At 48.1% G+C, this 21562-nt stretch overlaps 1 pseudogene; it reads right to left on the bottom strand.

Annotated features, from left to right (window-relative positions):
- Positions 1–1108: 1108 nt before the first annotated feature.
- LOC149346460 (uncharacterized) lies at positions 1109–2372 on the bottom strand (annotated as a pseudogene).
- Between the last annotated feature and the right edge of the window lie 19190 nt (positions 2373–21562).

The following is a 21562-nucleotide window of genomic DNA, read 5'->3' as shown; positions in this document are numbered from 1 at the left end:
GCAAAAACGCCATGAGCCATCTTTCTTCCGGACAAGAATTACTGGAGCAGCCCAGGGACTTGAGGACTCTTGTATAACGCCTTTGGTTAGCATCTCCTGCACTTGGTCATTGATTACCTTGCGTTCAGACGGTGACACTCGGTAGGGCTTTTGGCGGATCGGATGTGACGTACCAGTGTCAACCCTGTGCAGGGTTCGAGACGAGGGGATGGAAGATGGGCCGCCGGGCTGCGAAAAGTCAAACACAATGGAGTATCGCCGGAGGATGGTCAACAGTGCACGGCGCTCATGCGTGGAAAGCGAGTTGTCGATCATTCGGAGCAACTGCGACTCGTCGTAAAACTCTGGTGCTGCTGCGCCCAAGACGTCGGTAACCAAAGCAACGGATACCGGCGTGTATTGGCTGCATGACGCAAGCTTCAGGCCTTCAGGCAGAACAACAGATTCCGTCGAACTGTTCACTGTCCACAGTTCAGTTCTTCCGTTGATGACGGAAACCATGGCATGAGGAACCAAGATGTTCTTCTTCATGCAGTTCAAGTGGTTCGGTTCCACAGCCGCATCAAACACGCCGAGAGCGGTGTCGGGGCAGGAAACCGGTACGCACACAGCCGAAGAAGGAGGCACAACAGTATCTCGAGCAACACAAAACACTCTCTCTCCACTGCACGAGCCTTCTAGAAGATCAGCGGTGGAACATTTACCGACGTTGAGCTCACCTGTGTGACAGTCGACGTTAGCGCCACACATTTGCAAAAAGTCTAGGCCAAGAATAACGTCGTGCGTAGACCGGCTGAGCACCACCATTTCCGTGCTGAAGACTTCACCACCCAAAGAAACCTTAACACTACACACTCCAACTGCTGGCAACGGTTCACAACTCACGCCACAAAACTGGACATTTTTGTCCCATCGAAACAAAACTTTTCTTCCTAGGAGGCACTTAAACGCAGCACTCATAACCGAAACAGTAGCACCGGTATCCACTAAAGCAATCACAGGTACACCATACACTAGCACATGTACTTTGTTCTGTAACATAACTACAGGCAGGGGCATCACTTCCGGCGGCAGACTTCCAGCGACCTCACCCCATCGGTCGCGGCGACTAGTTTTCCGGCGGAGGCGAGGAGGAGCGGCGTCGGGGTGATGGAGATCGACGTGTTCGGAAGGCTGGAGGCGGCGTCACACTTCTATCAGATGCCGGCGAATGATTCCGCATTTGTGCAGGCCATGAATTGCCGGAATCAGGCGGGCAGGACGGGTATCGAGAAGGACCGCGTTGGTAATCCGGACGCCGAGGATAGGTCGAGGAGCCGTAACGGGATGGTTGTCGGCAGGGACAAAATCGGGAGATATGTCCGGGTTGACCACAGCGGTAACACACAAGAGAGGGACCGGGAGCAGGCTGCGCCGGCAAGTAGTCACCATACGAAGGACTGGGCCGAAAATTCTCGTCGTATGTGGCCGGCACAGGCTGGTAAAAGCCGGACCGGTGCTCCGGGGGCAATCGCGGTGTGTTGTTCGGCCGCAGCCCTCGGGGTACCCGGTGATCATCAAAGTCCGCTGTGTTAACGTCGGATGGCGGAGTAGGACGCGTGAGATACACAGGAGGGAGCTCTGATGAATTTCGAGTGAGTTCCAGTTACCTGGTTAACTCTTCGCGAACGATCTGGCGGATTGTGGAAGCCAGATCACACGACGATGTTGTGTCTACAGCTGCCACCGTCGTCACCCCGGCCAAACGTCCAAATTTCGGTGTGATGCGACGCATTTTCAACGTTTCGAACGTCCGGCAGTGCTTGATGACGTCCGACACGGACTCGAGACTTTCTTTTCCGATCAAAAAATTGTAGACGTCTTCGGCGAATCCTTTGAGCAAATGACCAACTTTGTCTTCCTCTGTCATGGCAGGAGAGACGACCTTGCATAGCTTCACGATTTCCTCAATATATTTTGTGCATGTTTCACCGGGGAGCTGAGCCCTTTGCGTAAGTGTTTGTTCAGCCCGCTTCTTCTTTACGACTGAATCACCGAAACACTTCTTCAGCTCCTCTACAAAGCGGTCCCAAGTCGTGAGGGAATCCTCGTGGTTGTCAAACCATGTTAGGGCCGTGTCGGTTAGTGAAAACACGACGTTCGCAAGCCGGGCGGAGGAGTTCCACTTGTTGTAGCGACTCACCCGTAGGTAGTGGGTGAGCCATTCATCGACGTCGTCGCTAGATGAACCCGCGAATGACCGTGGCTCCCGGTAATGCTGCCACGAACTGCTGGGCACAGACCTCGAAGCGTCGCCGTCCAGGGACATCACTGGCACAGAAGGCGGCAGACCAACAATGCGACGACTGCGGCGAATGTGAATCTGGGGATCCGTCTTCGGAGGAACCTGAATACCCGGCACCTTCCACCAAGATGTTACGCCCAGTGGTTTATTAAGCCTGGAACGGAGGATCGCAAAACAGCTGGGTCCGCTTGCCGAGCACGAGACGCCACCAACCTCGTTCTCCTCATCTTCGGCTTATCCAGCAACGCCGACCACGCAGAATGCGTATTGCCTTTTCATGGGCGTCACAATATTAAGGGTAAGACTGTGCATTAGCATTCACTGTGGGCCTTCCTTTCTTGGTAATGCTTACGACTGTTTTTTTTGATAGGGCGCGCGGCAGCATTTTCTGGAAATATGGCGTGCGTGTGACTGTCAAAAAAGAAAAGCAAAGGCAAATATTTCTTGCGATCGCTGCATTCCCTTAAAATGGCGCTGACACCCAAGATCATTGCCGTATTTAGAACCTGTCGTTACGCGATGCCTACGAAGGCTCAAGATGAAAAAATAAGCAAAAACACAGACTATGCTAAGCATTTGTGTGCATCCCTGTTTTGGTGAAGCTCTTTTGCCATCTTATATTAAGGCGAAAGCCTTGCCTTTTATGGCACATCAGTCTCGTAAACACGATGTGTGAGGCATTCAGGAATTAATAGCTAATCCACAATCTAATTCATAGGCATCGAACATGCCGATTAATACTCCAATATATAATTCAATAAGACAAATCATAGACCGAAATTCAACCCATAATCCAATCTATAATCCAAAAAGGCACGAATAGTAAATGAAGAAAAATGGACGGGGACAATTCCACTGGGCCACGATAGTTTTCGTTTTTAAACATGGCATTGCATTAAACATTGAATTGCACTGAAGCAAATTTCTATGTACACTTCGACGTTTGCAGCTGAATAAAGCACATCTAGTGAATGCAGGATTGCGTTAGAAGCGTACATGAGTAATTAACAGGGTATAAGTTACAGATGCCGCAATTTACCGAGTGCAATTATACATTTCCGGTAAATGTACCTCTTGCTTGGCTTGTCGTCGAGAAATTATGCCTTGAGTGCCTGCTTGAATTATTTTCATAGAATTACATTTGGCCAGAAAAATATGAGCAACAATGCTTTATTCTGACGCGTCAGCGGCAGCTCTCGGTTTATTTCGGAGATATAAGAACCAAGTCAATGAAACGAGTAATTATTCCTTAACCGTCTCTTGAAAACTGCAAATGGCATAAAAAAGCGGTATTCATTCTTCTCAATAGCTTTTAATTTGAATAAAATTTCTCATTGACTTGGAACCTGATGTACAGCATGCCTGCACTAAGGTGGACACTAAGCAATAATTATTTTCTTACTTTAAATCCACTTTGGCTTTATTGATTTCACCCATAGCACAGCGCTCTCAACAATTTTACTTTTATGTACAGAATTTGGCTTCTCCAGAGGTACGAACACACTAGCGGCAAAACGCGCGGCATGCCGCTGGAGGCGCCACTCCCGCCGCGAAAGGGACGGCCACACTCGGCGGCAAAGACTATGCGGGTAAGCGCCGCGGCGCAAAGCTGCCCCCTTGCCAAACCGGTCGGTGTCCGTGGCCCTGCAGGAGCGCGCGCGGCACCGCCGCCGCCGCTGGCATGTAATTTAAGTAGGAGCCATGGGTGGCGACACAGACGTTCCCCACGTGACCAAGCCGGGCGCACATAATTGGTCTCCCCGCCCCGCAGCACGCGGCAAGCCTTTTGATCTGATTTCCTCTACTGCTGTCAATAGTTTAGGACTTTACATGCCTATCTAATCACCTGGAAAAGCATGTATCGTGTATGAATTTGAACTGCGGAAATTTGTAGCACCTTGATTTTGCGGGTTCAGCCTAAGACAACGAGTACATTTGAAGGCAAATGTTGCACAGCACAGTTGTGTCATATGCACATGTTTTACGCATTGACTATTCTTAGGAAAAAAATTGGCGAGCAGTTTTCACTCGATGCTTTACGCAATACCGCAGTTCTAAGAATTAGTATAACAATTCGTCTGCAACGAATTGAAGGGCCAGACTTTAATGAAAGCAGTATTTTTTTCGGCTCAGGCGAAAACATTTTGAAATTACCGAAACCACACCGCAGAAGCGCGAACCTCGCTGCACAGACACAACTTTACCCTTGTTTTTCTTCTCACAGTTTAAGTGTCACTTTTGCGCTCACTGACACAACTCGCAGTGGCCTATCCTGCGCTTAAAACATAATTTTTTTCCTGCAAAAAAATGAGTACTTGGCTTGTTGCGTGCAAAGTTGAACGAAACTATGTTAAAGCAAGGCTTGGAACGTTATAGCCAATTCTCTCAACTTCGGGCTCTCTTTCTTCCCAGATCGAAAACACTGAGTTCGACAAATTCCGGTTCCTGGCAAACATGCGGATTTGGCTTCGGTTTGATGTCCTACTAGCCAGTTATGAAAAGCGCCTCACATTAGCTATAAGGTGGAATTTGGAACCTTCATGCTTTCGGACAACCACATCATGCTTGCGTTCACTGCATCGTTAATGTTCGCATCGGATCTGCGACTGTCAGTGCAAAGTGGTGACGATACCGCCGCGAGAGAGCTTCGCCGTCGGGGAGTCCTCGCCGCTGACGCCGGTTAAACGGCCCGAAAACACGGTGGCCCTGCAATGGGCAGTCGAGATAGTAATTACTATCTACGACGACAAACAAACAATTCGAAATCTGTGTTCCTTAGAAGGGCGGTACGGAACCACACACACACACACAAAAAAAATTGCAGCTTGCGATGATCGTTTTTCAGCCACTACCTCATATGCCCTGTTTGACGCAAAACTCTGTTTGCGGTGTCAAAAAGTTTTGTTGTTTCTGACAGTCGTCATTTGAAGCCGTGACCAATGATGTATGCATATTTTATGTACTTTACAGCTCTGATACTTTGAAAATGAGCAAATGTAAACATACACTCATTTTAAAATTTTCTGTGTTGCTGCAATGCACGCCGGTGTTTATTGGACATGGACGGTGGACCTGGCGCAGCAGTTGCGTTAATGATAAAAAAAGCATTTAAATCAATCGGCTCTCACAAGACTTGTGAGAAAATTTCGCGGTTGGTTGACTGCATTTCACTTGATCAATACATTAAAAAAAGGAGTTTCCTTATGATGCTTCGCTGCCTTCGCCAATTTCTGCACATCGCATTTGAGGTCTTCTAAGATAATATGATTTGCCTATTCAATAAAATTGTGACCTCCATACGAGAATGTTGAAGGTTTTAATTATGTCGCGTGGACGTATATCGACGCAGCGCAAGAAGTAGGTATGAGACGAAGACGCTTTGAAAACCCGCCGCCGATGCGCTGCTTAAGAAGCTTTTGAAAATAACAATACCCAAATATCATTAACAATCGGGGAAAACCGAAGTGCACATGATTATTCAGCCATTTATGCCACTATGGTATATCTATTATTCGTGTAAACTTCCTCGAACACTTCCCGTGTTAAGAAACTACCACCCAGCAATTACTAACCAGGATAAGACAACGAGTTGTTCGCGATAAAACCAGAGGCACATGGATTATTCTCAATCCATTAGACATAACTCGGCTTCGAGACACCGTTTGCTTTCACGCAACACAACAAAGTATCCATGTGACAAGGAGCTTGTTAACTTGCAGCTAATCATACTTCATTGCAGTGCTACGAACGACACCATTGAAGCTTGCACATGGGAGGTTGCACGATGGTGTCGTTGTTAGTGTCCAATTTTTTGGATTGTTACACTGACCACGGATAACTGTGTTCTTCCAATGCATCACTGCACAGTAATAGTACCGTTCTTTAGCTTAGAACAGAATCTAAAAGGTCCTGATCTTCTGAAATCCCAGGCGCTGATGTGGCTTGAATGCCACATCAGCACATCAAAATGTATTTAGGGGAGTGGCCCAAGGTGAGGTATATTTCATTTAAGAGAGTGAACACTCCAAAGCAGTCACCTGAGGGCAGCTACACAGCTACAGAGGAAAGCTAGACCACTTTATATGAAGCTTCTTCCTACATCAAAGCTCAAAGGGACCTTTGTGTGACGTGGGAAACTGTTAGAATGTGTGTATGCAGAAAAAACCAGCAGTTGACGAACTGTTCTTTGTCTGAGGGAAGCCAAATCCAGTACCTACAAGTAGAAAAGCTGAGAGCGCACACTGCTGTCGGTGAATCAGATAACCCTAAGTCGATTTCAAACAACACACAAATTATTCCTTGTAAGGACCTCAACGCATACATGCGGCTGCGTCAGATGCCCAGGTAACTGAATAAATTTATTGAACGTGGCATGGATATTGATTACAACATGATTTACCTCTGCTTTTAACCATTTAACTCCTTTCAATTGAAGGATGATCCGTAATTTCCCGCTTCATAGGCTTATTTCCAGCACCTGTGAGATAAAAAGAGATCAGCTCTCGACGCATTAGCTTAAAGCGTTGTGTGCTGATAATTTTAACGCCTAATGTATTCCTACGAGTGGTATAAGATGCCAAAAGATCATAAGCCCAGCGGGTAAACATGAAAATGCTGATCATACTCGGCGCCTTCCCTGTTGTTTTTTTCTTCTTCAATCATGCTATGAACCATGGTACATGCTTTAATCATTGCTTAACGCTGCAGGGTCAGCACCATTTTAAGGGAGCGCAATGACCGCTGAAAACCGAACTTGATGTTACTCTAAGTCGGTGGCAGTCACACACACATCATGTTCGAAAACCCTTCCACACGCCGTATCGAATAAAACGGTCGCTAGCATTGCCGGGCAAGGGATCTCCATAGTGAATGCTAATGTGCTGCCTTTCTATGAACACCAGTTGCGAAAAATGCATCGCGTATTTCGCAAAGGTTCACTAGAAACCGCGCATGCTCGCCCCTGTAGTTTGCGAAACTCGTCATTGCATACGGGAATATTTTTACTGGATATTTTTTCTTTTTATTCTATCTTCTCTTGCCTTCTGCTTTGCCCCTCCTGCAAGCATTTCTCAGTGACACATGGCTCTCGGACCCCCGCCAGCAGTATCCTTTGGGATTTTATTTTTTCTTTCTATATCACCTTATTTCTTTCCGTCTTTCATTCTCCTTCTGGAATTCTCTAGCATTAAGCAATGTTTTGATGGCGTTGCTCCTCTCTGGTTTTGTTGTTCTTTGCCTTCCTTTTGTTCACTTCTACGCTTTTATTTCTGCTGTGCTGCTCGGTCTTTTTACGAGCGTTTTTTTTTCTTTTCAGGTCAACACGACTTTTTCTCGCTGTTCTATCTGTTGCAGACGTCATGCCTGAAGAAACAGTTTTTTAAAGTTCATGTTCGTCTTATCTCCACTTCCTTAGCGTTTTTGTGCCACGCTGGCGTGTTTCTTCCTTGGACCTTTTTTTCATGCTAACAGAACTAATCATCTCCGGAATTCGATCTCTCCAGCGAACCGCCAACCGTCTCGCAACGTGCCATTCTTGCTCTTCCCTCTCTTCCGCCTCGAGGCAGAGGCCTTATTTTCCCCTGTCAACAATGCAACCATTGCCCAGACGAAGACAGGCCAATTGTTGAAACTTTGTCTAGTGGGTTGAGGCTCCCCATCCCACACTGTTGTCTTTGTTTCATGCTTACAAATCAAGTAGACGTAAATGTTATAAGTAGTTAAGCTGAAAAGTACTTTGGAATTTTTTGCTACTTGCCCTTAGTTATTCACACAGTATTTGTCTGTTGTGTCCCCGTAGGAATAGTAAAGTACAGTAACAGCGGAAAAAAAGAAAGAAAACTGATGACGTGACTTTCCTCCTGACTGCCAGAATTGGAGGCTATGCATCTGATGGTAAAGAGGACGGAAGTACTTCATCGTTATTAACAACGTCCCTCGTGCACCACGGTGACAGAAATGAGACGTCGCTTATGAAGGCATAGTGTTGATTTTTGTGGTCCTTCAAACAAGGGTGTCAAGGGCGCCTAACTGCACGTAGCATCTCTCTTCTTCAGCTATTACAAACATGAGTATTCTAGTGGGCGAAATTCAAACAACCGAAGTGACGCAGCGTCTTTCTACCAGAAAGGCGTTTCATGACAGGTTTCACAAGGCGCGTTTTGGTCAAAGCCTCCTTTTTTACATCTTGCCGTCGCATAACATGCATGAACCTTGATGCTTTAGCTGCGATTTAACGAGCAGTAGTAGAAGATGACATATAAGGAGAGAAGCATTGGGGGTAAATTTTTCTTCCCATTGATGTTTTTGCCCGAACGAGAAGTATTCCCCTTCACAACGAGCTCTCCAAACTCGGAGAAATTGTATGCGCGATTTCCTTTCTACAGACGCAAAATACACGGTGCATTATTCAAATATGTTAAGGGTAAGGCAGTGCATTAGCGTTCACTGTGAGCCTTCCTTGCCTTGTAACCCTCACGACCGCTTTATTTGATAGAGTGCGCGGCAGCATTTTCTGCAAATATGGCGTGCGTGTGACTGTCAAAGAGGGAAAGCAAATGAAAATATTTCTAGTGATCGCTGCCTTACCTTAAAATGGCGCTGACACCCAAGATCACCGCCGTATTTACAACATGTCGCTACGCGATCCCTACGAAGGCTGAAGATAAAAAAATAAGCAAAAACACAGACTATGCTAAGCATTTGTGTGCATCCCTGTTTTAGTGAAGCTCTTTTGCCATCTTATATTAAGGGGAAAGCCTTGCCTTTTATGGCACATGAGTCTCGTAAACACGATGTGTCAGGCATTCACCCATTAATAGCTAGTCCACAATCTAATTCATAGCCATCCAACAAGCCGATACATCCTTCAATATATAATTCTATAAGTCAAATCATAGACCGAAATTCAACCCATAATCCAATATATAATCCACAAAGGCACAAATTGTAAACGAAGAAATATTGACAGGGACAATTCCACTGAGCCACGATGCTTTTCGTTTTTAAACATTGCATTGCATTAAACATTGAATTGCGCTGAAACAAATTTCTCTGTACACTTCGACGTTTGCAGCTGAATAAAGCACATCTAGTGAATGCAGAATTGCATTAGAAGCGTACATGAGTAATGAACAGGGTATAAGTTACAGATGCCACAATTTACCGCGTGGAATTATACATTTCCGGCAAATGTACCTCTTGCTTGGCTTGTCGTCGAGAAATTATGCCTTGAGTGCCTGCTTGAATTATTTTCATGAAAATACATTTGGCCGGAAAAATATGAGCAAGAATGCTTTATTCTGACGCGTCAGCGGAAGCTCTCTGTTTATTTCAGAGATGTAAGAACCAAGTCAATGAAACGAGTAATTATTCCTTAACCGTCTCTTGAAAACTGGCGAATGGCATAAAAAAGAGGCATTCATTCTTCTCAATAGCTTTTAATTTGAATAAAATTTCTCATGGACTTGGAACCTGATGTACAGCATGCCTGCACTAAGGTGGACACTAAGCAATAATAATTTTCTTACTTGAAATCCACTTTGTGTTTATTGATTTCACCCAGAGCACAGCGCTGTCAACAATTTTACTAATATGTACAGAATTCGGCTTCTCCGAAGTACGAACACACTAGCAGCAAAACGCGCGGCATGTAGCTGGCGGCGCCACTCCCGCCGCGAAACGGACGGCCACACTCGGCGGGTGGTGGTGGTGGTGAAAAACATTTATAATGCAATAAATATTTACAGAGAGGTGATTGGGTAGGCCCTATTGGCCCTTTCCCCTAACAATACTAGGTGGAGCCCCTATTCCGGGGCCCCATTGGCAAGCAACGCCGCCCGCGTCCGGTGAACCAAGGCCTTTTGGGTCTTTAGGTCCTGACAGCCGAGCAGGGCCGCCTCCCATTCCTCTCTGGTGGGGTTGGGGTTGGGGGGGATAGATGGGTTTGATTGACACGCCCAAACCATGTGGAAGGTGTCAGCCACCTCCCCACAGAACTGGCACGTGCCATCAAAGGATGCGTTGAAATGTTTAAGTACCGCCGGGCACAGTACAGTGTTAGTAAGAATTTTGATCAGGAGGCGCTCGTCAGCGCGATCCAGTCCCTTACAAGGGGCCGGGTAGCGCCGGTGCTCCTCCTTGTAGTAATCGGTGATGTGTTTGAATGTAAGGGCCAGATTGTCTGGTTGGGAGTAGGCGCCCAAGGACAGGGAGATAGCCCGGGGAGAGAGTGCGCGGGCGGCCTGATCGGCCTGTTCGTTTCCCTGGAGGCCCTGGTGACCGGGGGCCCAAATCAGGTTGCGTCGAGTTGGATCTTCGCATCGGCAGCTATATTCCACTATGCGCCAGGCAAGCGGGGGAGCCCAGCCCAACTAATAGTTCCGACAGGCCACTCGCGAGTCGGTAATGATGTGTTTCGAGTTGGGAGTTGTGAGAGCAAGAGCAATGGCAATCTCCTCCGTGTGCGTTGCGCTGTAGGCTTTGAAAGTGAGCCCGTTGACTGTGTTTGTGTTGTGTACGACTGCAGCCGTGTACCACACCCCGTGGTGTGGGCCGGCAACGTCCACGTAATACACATGTTGTTGGTTACCATAGTATCGCGCCAACGCTTCCGCGCGCGCCTGGCGACGACCGCTATGGTCTTCTCTGGGCATGTTGCGGGGAAGGGGTCGGACCCGTAGGGCGCGTCTCCAGGGTTCTGGCACTCTCTCCCTTTCCTCAATATGGTAGTCATGTTTGATGCGTAGCCGGTCCAAGAGGCGGCGACCGGACGTGGTCTGTGCAAGATGCGTGTATTGGTTGACTAAGTGGGCTTCTCGAAGCTCCCGGAATGTGTTTACCACGCCCAAGGCCAGAAGTCGCTGGTTGTACTTGGTGACCGGGAGGTCGAGAGCCCGCTTGATGACTTTCCGGTGGATGACCTCCAGTTGGTCATCATCATGTTTGCGCAGGTGCAAGCAGGGGGTTGAGTAGAGGATTCTACTCGTTACGAAAGCATGGGCAAGCCGCAGTGCATCCTTGCTTCGTAATCCGCCCCGCTTGTTGGAGACCCGGCGGACCATGCGGCCCACCTGGTCTCCCACCGTGCGAAGTTTGGCTAGGGTGGTGTCGACTCTGCGTTGGTGGTGTATGAAGAGACCAAGGACGCGGATCTCCTTGGACTCCCGGATCGGTCCCGAGGGGAGACTGATGCAAAGCGGAGTTGTGTCCCGAGGGGAGGGACGTATGTGCACAAATTCTGATTTAGATGGGGCGCACTGGAGTCCGCAGTAGGCCGCGTAATCGTCGACTAGAGTTGCCGCTGCTTGTAGGCAGGATTCCATGTGGCCCAGGTTACCTTGCGTGGCCCAGATTGTAATGTCATCCGCATAAAGAGCGTGATGTATCCCGGGCAAAGAGGACAATTTGGAGGGAAGATGAAGCATTGCCAAATTGAAGAGGAGGGGAGACAGGACCGCGCCTTGAGGTGTTCCCCTCGAGCCGATGGTGTATGGCCCGTGTTCGCAAAGCTGCCCCCATGCTAAACCGGTCGAGGTCCGTGGCCCTGCAGGAGCGCGCGCGGCACCGCCGCCGCCGCTGTCATGTAATTTTAGTAGGAGCCAAGGGGTGGCGACACAGACGCTCCCCACGTGACCAAGCCGGGCGCACCTAATTGGTGTCACCGCTCTGCGGCAAGCCGCCGAGAATGGCTCCTCGACCCATTCGCTGCGCGGTGGTGGTGGTGAAAACTTTTAATTACTGAAATAGAGTTTGGGAGCCACAGAGTGGCCCCGCTACATGGTCGGCGTCCCTAGTCCGGGACACCGCATGACAATGCCCCGTCTCTAGCCCGTTTCACCAGAGCCCTTTGGGACTCAAGCGACGAGCAGTTGAGAAGGGCAGTCTCCCATGCCTCTCTGGAAGGGGTAGGGGAAGGGGGGAGGTGGGGATTTTGAGTACATGCCCACACCATGTGGAAGATATCACAGGTCTCCCCACAGTGTGTGCACCACCCATCCGTGTTAGGATCGTAATTCTTTAAGATTGCAGGACAGAGTAGAGTACCTGTCTGCAGGCGCCTTAAAGTTCCCTCCTCCGTCTTACTCAGACCCGTTGCAGGGGCCGGGAAAAGGCGGTGGATGTCGCTATAATGCGTTATAATTTCCTTGAATCGCAGCAGCGGCTGGTTAGTCTCCGAGCCAGAAGAGCTGTGATGAGGAGCCCGGTGAGTAAGCGCTCGGGGAGCCGCGTCAGCGGCCTCATTACCTCGTAAGCCCTGGTGGCCAGGAGCCCAAATGATTCTTTTGGGTGTTGGATCAGCGGCAGTCCGTCTTAGAATGCAAGCAGGTAAGGGGGAGATCTCCCCTGCCAAGTAATGATCACATGCTTTTCGGGAGTCCGTAATGATGGTTCTCGAATTGGCGTGGGCGGCAGCAAGCGCTTTCGCTACTTCCTCGGCTCGCATTGAATTCGGGGCTCGAAAAGAGAGTCCATCAACGTGCATTTCCGGGCGAACGACAGCGGCCGTGTAAAATCCCGTGGGCGATGGGCCTGCTACGTCTACATAATATACACCGGCTCGGGAGCCGTGTTGTCTCTCAGGAGCCGGAGCCCGCGCTTGTCGCCTGTTTACGTGCATGTCGGTGTCCATGTTACGGGGGAGCGGGGAGACCCAGAGCATATGGCGCCACAGTACTGGGACACGCTCCGCCTCCTCTGGAGTGCAGTCGTGTTGGATGTGTAAGCGGTTTAGCAGGCGGCGCCCAGGGGCCGTCTGCATGAGCCGCGTGTATTGGTTCACGAGGTGGGCCTCCCGCAGCTCCTGGTAGAAGTTTAGCACCCCCAGTGCCGCCGCGGCAGGTCTCGCGGCAAGCGGCTTGCCGCCGTCGGCGTGCCACACGCGTTTTGCCGCCAGTGTGTCCGTACCTTAATAGAGCAAAAAGCTAGTCTTCTAATGGCTTTTCTGCGTAGAATAATTTAATCAATTGTCAAGGACACACTGGTGTTGTATTTGAGCCTTGATATGGAAAGTTCACATAATCACCTTATAGAAAGAAATTATCAGAGCTGCAAATTGTTTTTATGATGCTTCATAGCTTTCCGCTGCTGGTGCATAGCTGCGTTCAGCTGGATGTTAATGAGTGTTTGCTAGCCTAACTGGAATATCCCTCCCCTTTTGGTACTCCTCTGAATACAGCCCTGCAAGCAAGCCATTTCAGCTCGCGGGGTTTCAGAAGGTCAGGTAGCTTTTGAGTACAGTGTTCTCCTCTTTAAAACACCTTTAACATTGCACAAAGGCACAAAAACGCACTGGACGAACATTGGCGTCCATAGTCTGTATTCCAGACGCAACCGAAGACGATGCCAACGTTGAAGCTTCAAAGATGATGTTCTAAGCGCCTCAAATAAATGTGTTAAGCTTTTAGTGAACAAGTAAAAGAGTAAGTATGTTCAAGTAAAGCTCGGAACATTAAAGTCACTTCGCTCAGCTTCGGGTTCTACTTTTACCCAGATCGAAAACACTGTGAGTCGGCAAGATCCGGTTCCTCGCACACATACGGGTTTGATTTCAGTTTGACGCCCTACTACCCAGTTACGAAAAGCGCCTCCCTTTAGCTGTAAAATGAAATTTGGAAACTTCATGCTTTCGTAAAACCACATCATGCTTGCACTCACAGCATCGTTAATGTGTGCATGGGATCTGAGACTCTCTGCGCAAAGTGGTGACGATTGCAGTAGCGAGAGAGCTTCGCAGTCGGGTAGCCCGTTAAACGGCTGAACACCAGGAGACCCTGCAGTTTACAGTCAAGGCGGTGATTGTTATCTAGAACGATAAACAAAACAATCTGAAACCTGTGATTCTAAGAAGGGCGCTAAGGATCCACACACACACAAACGCACACACACACACACACACACACACACACACACACACACACACACACACACACACACACACACACACACACACACACACACACACACACACACACACATGCACGCACATGCACGCACACACGCACACCCACGCGCATGCGCACACACACACACATGCGCACACAAACACACACACACACAAATTGCAGCCTACGACGATTCTTTTTCAGCCACTACCTCATATGCCCTGTTTGACGCAAAACTCTTTTTGCGATGTCAAATAATTTTTTAGTTTCTGACTGTCGTCACTTTAAGCCGTGACCTATGATATATGCATATTTTTTGTACTTTACAGCTCTGATACTTTTAAAATCAGCAAATGAAAACATACACTCACTTTAAAATTTTCTGTGTTGCTGCAATGCAGGCAAGTGTTTATTGGACTTGGACTCTTAACGTGGCGTAGCAGTAACGGTAATGGTCGAAAAAGCATTTAAATCAATCGGCTCTCACAATACTTGTGAGAAAATTTCGTGGTTGGTTGACTGCATTTCAGTTCATCAATACATTAAAAATGAATTTCCTTATGCTGCTTCGCTGCCTTCGCCAATTTCTGCACATCGCATTTGAGGTCTTCTAAGATATTATGATTTCCCTATTCAATTAAATTGTGACCTCCATACGAGAATTTTGAAGGTTTTAATGATGTCGAGTGGGCGTATCTCGACGTAGCGCAAGAAGTAGGTATGAAACGAAGACGCTTTGAAAGCCCGCCGCAGATGCGCTGCTTCAGAAGATTTTTAAAACAATACCCAAATATCATTAACCACCGAGGAAAACCGAAGTGGACGTGATTATTCAGCCTTTGATGTCACTATTCTATATCTATTATTCGTGTAAACTTCCTCGAACACTTCCCCTGTTAAGAAACTCCCAGCCAGCAATTACTAAAAAAGTATAAGACAACCAGGTGTCAGCGGCAAAACCAGAGGCCCATGGATTATTCTCAATCCATTAGGCATAACTCGGCTTCGAGACACCGTTCGCTCTCACGCAACACAACAAAGTATCCATGTGACAAGGAGCTTGTTAGCTTACAGCTAATCATACTTCATTGCAGTGGTACGAACGACACCATTGAAGCTTGCACGTGGGTGTCGCTGTTAGTATCCAATTTTTTGGACTGCTACACTGACCACGGATACCTCTGTTCTTCCAATGCATCACTGCACAGTAATACTACCGTTCTTTAGCTTAGAACTGAATCTTAAAGCTCCTGATCTACTGAAATACCAGGCGCTGATGTGGCTTGAATGCCACATCAGCACATCAGAATGTATTCAGGGGAGTGGCCCAAGGTAAGGTTTATTTCAATTAATAGAGTGAACGCTCCAAAGCAGCCACCTGAGGGCAGCTATACAGCTACAGAGGAAAGCTAGGCCACATTATATGAAGCTTCTTCCTACATCGAAGCTCAAAGGGACCTGTGTGTGACGTGGGCAACTCGTAGAATGTGTCTATGCAGATAAACCTAGCAGTTGACGAACTGTTCCTTGTCTGAGCGAAGCCAAATACAGTACCTACAAGTAGAAAAGCTGAGAGCGCACAGTGCTGTCGGTTAATCAGATATCCCAAAGTCGATTTCAAACAACGCAGTAATTATTCCTTGCAAGGACCTCTACGCGTGCATGCGGCTGCGTCAGATGCCCAGGAACTGGATAAAGTTTTTGAACGTGGCGTGGATATTGATTAGAACATGATTTACCTCTGCTTTTAACCATTTAACTCCTTTCAATTGAAGGATAATCTGTAATTACTCGCTTCATAGGCTTGGTTCCAGCACATCTGAGACAAAAAGAGACCACCTCTCGACGCATTAGCCTAAAGCGTTGTGTGCTGATAAGTTTAACGCCTAATGTTTTCCTACGATTGGTAAATTAAAAAATATTTTGCGTCGGCAATTGAGTCGTAGCACATAGTGTATTGTTGTTCTAGCGTTTATATTTGTAATGCTTGTAATGTACCCTTGTATGCGTGGAATTGTTCCACATTTTTGTACCCACTCCTGCTATAGCCCCTACAATGGGGATGCAGTATTTTCAAATAAAAATAAATAAGATGCCAAAAGATCACAAGCCCAGCGAGTAAACATGAAAATGCTGAGCACACTAGGCGCCTTCCCTCTCGTTTTTTTCTTCTTCAACCATGCTATGAACCAAGGTACATGCTTTAATCATTGCTTAACGCTGCAGGGTCAGCACCATTTTAAGGGAGGGCAATTACCGCTGAAAATCGAACTTGATGTTACTTGTAGTCGGTGGCAGTGACACGCACATCATGATCGCAGAAAACGGTTCCACACGCCGTATCGAATAAAACGGTCGCTAGCATTGCCGGGCAAGGGATCTTCATAGTGAATGATAATGTTCTCCCTTTCTATGCACACCAGTTGTGAAAAATGCATCGTGTATTTCGCAAAAGTAAACCAGAAACCGCGCTTGCTCGCCCCTGTAGTTTGCGAAACTCGTCATGCATAGGGTAATATTTTTACTGGATATTTTTTCTTTTTGTTCTATCTTCTCTTGCCTTCTGCTTTGCCCCTCCTGCAAGCATTTCTCAGTGACACATGGCTCTCGGACCCCCCGCCTGCAGTATCCTTTGGAATTTTATTTTGTTTCCTTGTTTATCAACTTTTTTCTTTCCGTCTTTCATTCTCCTTCTGGAATTCTCTAGCATTAAGCAATCTTTTGATGGCGTTGCTCCTCTCTGGTTTTGTTGTTCTTTGCCTTCCTTTTGTTCACTTCTACGCTTTTATTTCTGCTGTGCTGCTCGGTCTTTTTACCAGCGTTTTTTTTTTTTCAGGTCAACACGACTTTTTCTTGCCGTTCTATCTGTTGCAGACGTCATGCCTGAAGAAATAATTTTTTAAAGTTCATGTTCGGCTTTCGTCCACTTCCTTAGCGTTTTTGTGCCATGCTGGCGTGTTGCTTCCTTGCACTTTTTTTCATGCTAACGAAACTCCAACAACCCAAGTGACGCAGCGGCTTTCTACTAGAAAGGTGTTTCATGACAGGTTTCACAAGGCGCGTTTTGGTCAAAGCCTCCTTTATTAGATCTTGCCTTCGCATAACATGCATGAACCTTGATGCCGATTGAACGAGCAGTAGTAGAACACGGCATATAAGGAGTGACGCATTGGGGCTAAAATTTTCTTCGCAGTGATGTTTTTGCCCGAACGAGAATTAGTCCCATTCACGACGAGCTCTGCAAACTCGAAGAAATGGTGTGCGCGATTTCCTTTGTACAGGCGCAAAATACATGGTGCATTATTTGTAGTGGGTGCGCGCCTACTGATAACAATGCGCGCTACTGGAACACGCCCCTTTCATAAGGGCTTATATACCGCGGCACCGAGCGCTGTCGCGGGCACTTCTTCCTAGCTTGTCATCGACGTCGGCCCAGCTCTGCTGGCGCTCGCCAGTAACTTTGCTAGATGGAATAAAGGAATTCTGTCGACGAACTTTGCTGCAGCTTCGTGGTTCTTGTTTGCACGAAAGAACACGACATAATGGCGACGAAGATCAACGCATCTACAGCGGGAACCTGGAGCTAAGTTTGTATTGTTTTCCTCACTTCGGAACTGAGACTGCTTGAAATGGCCTTGCAGCTGGGACAAATGGAGCCTTTCTACGACTCGATCAGTGACTGGACGTCGTACGACGAGCGACTTTCCTCGTACCTGAGGGCGAACAAGGTTCCAGCCGACCTTCAAGTCGAGGTTTTCTTGAGTCTCATGGGTCCGAAAACCTACCAACTTTTGAAGTCGTTGACTGCTCCCGATACGCCTACTTCGAAGTCGCTAAGCGCGTTAAGAGAAGTTTTAAGCACACATCTGTCTCCGAAGCCATCCGTAACTGCCGAGAGAGCGAAGTTTTATCGAGCAACGCAGCGTGAAACTCAGACGATAACCCAGTTTGAAAAAGAGATACGCAGGCTGGCTCAAACCTCAGACTTCGGTTCTTTTCTCGACGATGCGATTCGTGACAGGTTTGTTTGTGGCATGCGGCGAATTGACATTCAAAGACAGCTGTTCGTCGAAGACAAGCATTTAACGTTTCAGAAGGCAGTTGACCGCGCATTGGCCTCGGAAGCCGCAATGAACAATGCAGCGACAGCTCATGACTTATCAGACAGTGCTGAACAAGTTCACCGAATGCATGGTGGAAAGGAAAAGAACAGGCACGCTAGCAGTCGCGAAAAGGCCCCTTCATGCTATCGTTGTGGTTCTGTCAAGCATGACGCACAAGCATGTCCTCACTTAAGAGCTACTTGCTTCGAATGTAACCGCCGTGGACACATACGCAAGATGTGCAAAAAGACAGAATCAAAAGGACGGACGCAGTGCATGCGCGCTCTTGAGTGCAACGCCCAGCCCGACCTAACAGAGCTGAACAGTGTCGGCGTGTCTCGAACACCGCCCATAATGCTAGAAGTTAATGTGGAAGGAACTACCTTACAAAGGGAGCTTGACACTGGAGCAGCAGTATCGGTCATGTCGCATCGTCAGGCCAAAGTGTACTTTCCCGGTATATGTTTGCAGCGAACAAAGACGCAACTGAAGACGTACACAGGGGAAACTGTGAAACCTGTTGGCGTAATAGATGTGCTCGTACGCTACAACAACCAAGAGGTTTTACTGCCGCTGTACATTCTACCGCAAAACGGGACACCACGTTTTGGTCGCAACTGGTGTAGCCAGCATATCCGGCTGGATTGGGCAGGCTTCCAACGCCTTTGCAAGGTGTCCGCTACGTCAGGCAGTCCGCCGGCAGCATTAGAAACTCTGCTACGAAAAAACGAAGACTTGCTGAAGGACGACCTAGGAACCATACAGGGAGAGCGGGCAAGCCTCCGGTTCAAGGATGGCCAAGTGCCCCGTTTTCTGAAGGCACGGAGTGTACCTTTCGCTCTTGTAGAAGGGGTAGAGGCTGAACTACAAAAGCTCGAGAAGTTGGGAATCATTTCTCGCGTCGCCAGTAGCAAGTACGCTACGCCAATTGTTCCCGTAGTGAAGCGCGAAGGGTCAATCAGAATTTGTGGCGATTACAAACTCACTCTGAATCCGATTTTAGATGTGGAGACTTACCCGCTTCCAAAGTTGGGTGAACTTTTGTCAGCGTTGGCAGGAGGTCAAAAGTTCTCGAAAAACGATCTGAATAGGGCTTATCAGCAAATAGAGATGGACGAAGAGTCGAAAGCCTTCCTGACTTTGAATACGCACAAAGGCTTGTATGTGCTTAATCGTTTGCCTTTCGGCATAGCCTCAGCACCCACGATCTTTCAGAAGATCATGGACAACGTCCTGAAGGGTCTTGACGGAGTTACTTGCTACATCGATGACACAATGGTCACCGGTAGGACGGAAGAGGAGCATCTGAAGAATTTGGAGGCGGTCCTGAAACGGTTGTCAGAGAGAGACATCCGATTAAAGAAGGAAAAGTGCGAATTTTTCAAAGACAAGCAGCAGTACTTGGGCCATGTCATTAGCAGGCACGGATTAGAACCAGCTACTGACAAGCTAGAAGCTATTGCAAAGGCTCCTCGTCCTACGGATAAGCAACAGTTGCGTTAATTGTTGGGCTTGATAAACTACTACGGCAAGTTTGTTCCCAATCTATCAAACGTTGTTTTCCCTCTCAACAGATTGCTACGGCTCGATGTCCCCTGGGCCTGGAATGACGAGTGCGAAGCAGCGTTCTCGGACATCAAGAAGCTGCTTTCACAACCACCGGTTCTTACGCACTACGACCCCAGTGCACTGTAGCAGTTGTCGTGTGATGCATCGGCATACGGTATAGGAGCTGTCATCTCTCATGTGCAGCCAAACGGTGAATGCCATCCGGTGGCGTACGCATCGCGTACACTATCTTCAGCAGAGGTAAATTATACTCAGTTGGAAAAAGAGGCACTTGCTCTAGTTTTTGGCGTCAAGCGTTTCCACTACTACCTTTTTGGGCGTTCGTTTGTTGTTGTTACAGACCACAAGCCCTTGCAGACAATTTTCGGTCCCAAGACGGGAATCCCAACCATTGCCGCAGCTAGACTACAGCGGTGGGCTGTATTTCTGTTTGCCTACAATTTTAGCTTGAAGTATAAACCGTCGTCTCAAAGCGCCGACGCAGATTGCTTATCTCGTTTGCCTTTGCCGAGTGACAGCGAAGAACGCTCGGATGAGCAATTTTATCTCCTACGCATGCAGTCCCTGCCAATTGACTATCGTGAGGTGGCACGTGAAACGAGCTGAGATTCGCTTCTCAGACAAGTCAGGCAGCACGTAATGAACGGCTGGCCTGAGCGCGTCGTGAATGAAGAAATGAAGCTATTCTTTCACAGGCGCTGTGAACTTTCTGTGCAACTAGGATGCATCATTCTTGGAATGCGTGTTGTTATTCCTCAAAAATACCAGCCTCAAATGCTCGAAGAATTGCACCAGGGACACCCTGGCATTGTTACAATGAAAGAACTAGCACGCAGCTACGTGTGGTGGCCAGGAATCGATCATGACATTGAAGCTCATGTGCGTTCGTGCAATCCATGTCTAACGCAGCGCACAATGCCTTGCCCTGCTCCTTTGCACCCGTGGGCATGGCCAACCAGACCATGGGAACGTCTGCACATCGATTTTGCAGGACCTTTCAAGGGTGCCATGTTCTTGGTTGTGGTCGACGATCACTCCAAGTGGCCGGAGGTGTGCTAGATGCGTGACACGTCCGCAGAGAGCACTGTAAACCGGCTACACGAATTCTGCAGGTTTGGTTACCCTGAAGTGGTGGTGTCCGACAATGGCCCGCAATTCATTTCGGCTGCTTTTTCAAATTACCTTCAAAGCATTGGCACGCGGCATGTGCGCACATCAGCCTACCATCCCAGCAATAATGGACATGCTGAACGCTTGTCCTAACCTTGAAAGCGGCATTACATGAAAGTACTGCCGTAAACTTAAGCACAACGTTGGGGGAGTTTTTGTTGTCTTACAGGAACACTCCACACACGACCACGGGCGAGGCGCCGGCCACTCTTTTGCTGCGGCGGCAGCTGCGCACCCGACTGGACGCAGTCAAGCCATCGCTGCAGCGGAATGTTGCGACAAGACAGTTCGCCCAGACAGTGCGTCGCAAGCAGCGTACACGTGCATTTGCTGTGGGTGATAGTGTTCTGGTGCGAAATTTCAGACGCGGTGAAAAGTGGCTGCCTGCGACTGTGGTGGCAAGAACTGGCCTGTATCGTACAGACTGCGAGTGCAAACCACTCGAGGTGTGTTTGTTTGGAACCGTCACCAGAACCACATCATTCAGGCTATGAGCATCGACTCGAGTTCTGCGCCTGAACAGCATGACTCCGAGCAGCCGCATCCAGCGACGACGG

The sequence above is a fragment of the Amblyomma mixtum genome, chromosome 4, assembly GCF_055824585.1.
Source record: "Amblyomma mixtum isolate Tamu chromosome 4, ASM5582458v1, whole genome shotgun sequence".
Lineage (NCBI taxonomy): Eukaryota > Metazoa > Arthropoda > Arachnida > Ixodida > Ixodidae > Amblyomma > Amblyomma mixtum.
Note: the sequence above shows the minus strand (reverse complement) of the source record. Positions and strands in the feature narration are given on the sequence as shown.